The following is a 4,736-nucleotide window of genomic DNA, read 5'->3' on the forward strand; positions in this document are numbered from 1 at the left end:
CCCATTTTGAGTTGCTTTCCTTTAACAAAGCAGATCCAAGAACCTGTATGAGCAGCCACCCTGGGAACGCTGGGGTGCTTGCTGCTACACCTACCCAGCAAAACTGAGTATCATATTTCCGGGGAAAATATGATTATTCAGTGGAATAAAGGACTTTCAAGCATTCTTGCTGAAAAAGCCAGAGTTGAATAGAAAATTTGACATTCAGATGCAAGAAGCAAGAGAAGCATGAGAAGGTAAACAGGGAAAAGAAATCATAAAGAACTTATCAAAGTTGAACTATTAACATTCCTATATGCAAAAACAATATAACTTATGAAACTTTTCTCCATAGTTGAAGGAAATAGAAATATATATATATATGTCTATATATGAGGGTATATGAGCATATGAATACATATTGAATGTGTGTATATATGTTTACAGGTATACATAGATAGAGGGCACAGGACCAATTTAACAGGAAGGGATGAAACTTAAAAGGTGAAATTAAGAGGTGAGAGAGGAATATAATGAGAAGAGATGGGGAGAGACAGATTGGGGTAAACTATCTCATACAGAAGAGGCAAGGGAAAATGGTTACAATGGAGGGGAAGAATAGGAAGGCAAAAGGGAATGGGTCAACCTTATTCCCATTGAATTTAGCTTGAGGAGGGAATGACATACACACTAAATAGGGTATCTCACCCTCCAGGAGAGTGGGGGGGGGGAACGGAATGAGAGGGTGTATGATGGAAGGGAGGGCACGCTGGGGGGGAGGGAAGTTGGAAGCACCCACTTTTGAAAAGGGACGGGATCAAAGTAGAGAATAAAACAAGTGGGAGGTGGGATAGCAGGGAGGGAAATGTAGTCAGTCTTTTGCAATATATCTACTATGTTTTTGTTTTGCATTAGCCACACATGTACAACTTATACTGAAGTGCTTATCTTCCCAGTAAGATAAGTGACAAGGAAGGAAGGGAATGAATCTGGAATTCAAACTTTTTGAAATCAAATATTCAAATATATGTGTGTGTGTGTATATATATACTATTATTAATACTATTTTACATGTAATTGGGAAATAAGATATATAGGCACTGGGGCATAGAGATCCACTGGAAAAGTCGAAAGGGGTATGGAAGAAAATATGGGAGAGAGCAGATTGGAGGAGTGGATATCCTATGGGACTGCTATTTTGGGGCGGTGGGTAGGGGAAAAATGGGGAGAAGATTTGTAACTCAAAATCTGGTGGAAACGAATGATGTAAATCAGAAGTTAATAAAGCATTTGGGGAAAAAAAAGAAAAATGATGGATTATTATCTTGCCATAGGACAATTGGTTCTATCAAATATATATTTGGATTTGCCACCCTGAACCTAGATTAGGTACCTGGAAATGGGAATGTGAGGCTTAATGGCCTAATGCAATTCAGCAATCATTTAGGGTGTACCTATTATATGCAAGACACAAAACTAAGCTCTGAGGACATAAAGGTGAAGGAAGATAACATTCCTTGACCTCAAAGAGGTTATATTCTGTAACTGCCATTTTAATTGTAACTTCAGCTTGGAGGAGTATGTTTTTATGAATTAGATGTGGTAAATTTTCAAACCACTCATTTCTCGTAATCTCTTATTAGAAGTTGTATGGGTGGGGCAGCTAGGTGGCGCAGTAAGTAGAGCACTGGCCCTGGAGTCAGGAGGACCTGGGTTCAGATCTGGCCTCAGACACTTGACACATACACACAAAAATTAGTTGTGTGACCTTGGGCAAGTCACTTAACCCCAATTGCCCTACCCTTCCCCACTCCAAAAAGCAAAAACCAAAACAAACCAAAAAAAAGAAGTTGTATGGGGCCTTACTCCAGTTCTAATTATCACCTTTTCTGATCTGGTCATTTATTCCCAACTCAGATTTCTGCTCTAATTACTTTTTCTTCATCTCCTGTTCCTTGTTTTTGCTTTGGTGCCAAGAAATGTAATACTTCTTCTCCACCTGCACAAAACATAAGAGCACTGAGGTTTGCAGTTAGTTTGTTTTTTTAAACATTTTTGAGTACTGTTCTTAAAAAGATTTTTTTTTAGTTCTGTAAGTACAATTTACAAGTTTCATTTTAGTTCACGTAATTTGGTATCCAAGGATAGTAAGTGGAGGGCTCACCTCTTACCTATGAGGCAATATATAGTAGTGGTTCTTTCATGTAATGGTGGAAGTCCCTTGGTCCTTTTCCATTTGGGGAGATTCTTAGAAACACCTAGTCTCCTTATGGAAATTTCTATCTCTCTGTGTTTTATTTCCAAGGATGCCTCTGAACATCTCAGTGCAAGTTTTTCAAATCAACTCTTCTATATAATTGCTGCACAGTCTGGGGACAAGATTCTAGTTCCTTGTGGTGGTCAAGGCCATATAAATATGTCTGGTTTTAAGAACTTGTTATATCTAATAAAAAAAAAAACAGAAAAATCTACACATATTTCCCATCCCCACTCCTCACCAAGAATAGAGTACACCCTAACTGCAACTATACAGGGTATTCCAAAAGTCTTCATGCAGTTCCAATCTCTAATAGCTTTAATAGCTTACAAAGACATGAGGAATTTTGGGACGCCCTGTATAAAAATATTAATGAGAAGGAATGAGCAAGTTAAGAAATCTGATGTAAAATTAATAAAAGTGACTTAAGTTATGACATTTTTGAGTTGAAATTCACTTATTTAAATATAAGGAGATGCAAAGCAAGTTTCTATTGATGACTAATAATAAATGTATTATAATAATTTAATTAAAAATAAAAATAAGTTCTTTCTAATGTAATAAATTCCAGATTTATTAATTTGTTCATTATTTTGATGAATTATTGGAAATACTTTCATATTTCCCTAGGACACAATGACCAATTTTCCTTAAATTCTCTGAAGACAATCAATCTTGCCTATCTAAAAGCAATTTGTATCAATAGTCATGGAAACCATTTTTCAAGATTTAGGGTAGAAACTCAAAATCTACACTAGAATTTTGAATCACATTTAAGACAATTCCCTTATCTTACTTGTAGCCTGAGGACTTGTAGAGCTATTCTGCCAAACATTTGTTCACTTCTGCCAAAGAAACATCTCTTAAGGACTCTGATCTGAGTTTTTAATCTATTACAGCAAGATTCTCCCAGAATGCCCTATATTAGTTAAGTATAACCTTCCAAAGTAACTGCTTCAAAAGGCACAGCAGTCTTTTGGATGTACCTTAAGGTATTTGGGGGTTTTTTATTTCATCAAATTACTTCATAGTTGCACCTTCTGATACTGATAATGATTAAGCCCAGTGTTTTAATGGGAAGGAAAATCTAAAAATTACTTCATGCATTTCAGGAAATTATTATTGAGAGACAAAGTTATATAATGAATTACATATGCTAAACTTGGAGCCAGGAGACCCAGTTTTAGATTTTATCTTTGATAATGAATAGTCATATAATCATAGGCAAGTCGCTGTAACCTCTCAAGTCTCAGTTTCTTCATCTGTAAAATGGGGATACCTATAATCCCTATGGGGAATGTTGTGACACTTTAAATGAGACAATGTATATAATATATAGGATATAATCCCTTCAACTTGTCACTCACAAATTAGCAGATTGAGTCCCTGAGGGGAAATATTTCCAGGATCAAGTATTATTCTATAAGTTTAAATTCCCCAAACTATAAATCACAAATCTCCACAGCCAGCAGACACAATTAGCTCCAAATAAAGGCTTATGTTATGAAGGCACAGTAAGAACAATAGCCACAGACTATTCTTCCCATAAATCCAGGGAACAATCTCCCATAAATACACACCATGGCAGTGGGAAGACCATGCACCAACTTTAGAGTACATTAGTAGTGAGGTACACATGTAGGTACCATATGTGACCAAGGCAATCCACTCCTCTGGTTCTATAAGGTCCCAATGTCCTTTCTACTTTCTTACTTGCATGTTGTCCTTAACAACATAGTGTCTCTTCTGGGTTCCTTGGGTATGTTCTTCTCTTCAGATTGATTTTCAGCCTCCCGGGCTAGCTCTCTCAAATCCATACTTGGTTCCCTTTTTTGCTTCCAGAGGTCACACTTCTTGAAATTACTTGATTGCCTCTGACTGTGTATACGTATCTATTGGTTTGTTTTCTGCTCTCTGCTGGATATGTTGTCTTCTACTTAACAAGTAACTCTATCATAAGTCACCAAGGCTGATGATGGGTGTAGAGAGAGAGAAATCCCTTACTCACTACCTGCTATCTGCTAGTAAGGTGCAGGAGTCACACTATACACAGCCACTCTCTCTCTCTCTCTCTGAATAATGCTTCAACTCTGTCTCAAGATTGGCAGGTTTACTTTTTTTAATTTATGGAATAAAACAAGCATTTCTATAATAGTATGTTAAAAAAAAGATGATTGCACATGAAACTACAACTCTATTATGTACAATTTTCTATTCCTTTTAAATATATAATAAAGTTGGCTACCATTAGACACAAAATATATATATATATATATATATATATATATAAAATACACACATATATATATGTATTCTTCCATTGATCAGTTCTTTCTCTGAGTGCAGATAATGTCTTCCTTTATATGTCCTTTGTAGGCATAATTTTAAAAGCCATAAGGGACAAGGGCAATCTTTGGTCAGCCAATGACCAGTTGTCTTAAGAATTCCATCAGTGGAACCTCTTCATACTTAATAAAACAATAGGATATAGACAATTTTT

The sequence above is a fragment of the Petaurus breviceps genome, unplaced genomic scaffold, assembly GCF_028583685.1.
Source record: "Petaurus breviceps papuanus isolate PSGF00001 unplaced genomic scaffold, PetGlider_PUasm1.0 90792, whole genome shotgun sequence".
Classification (NCBI taxonomy): domain Eukaryota; kingdom Metazoa; phylum Chordata; class Mammalia; order Diprotodontia; family Petauridae; genus Petaurus; species Petaurus breviceps.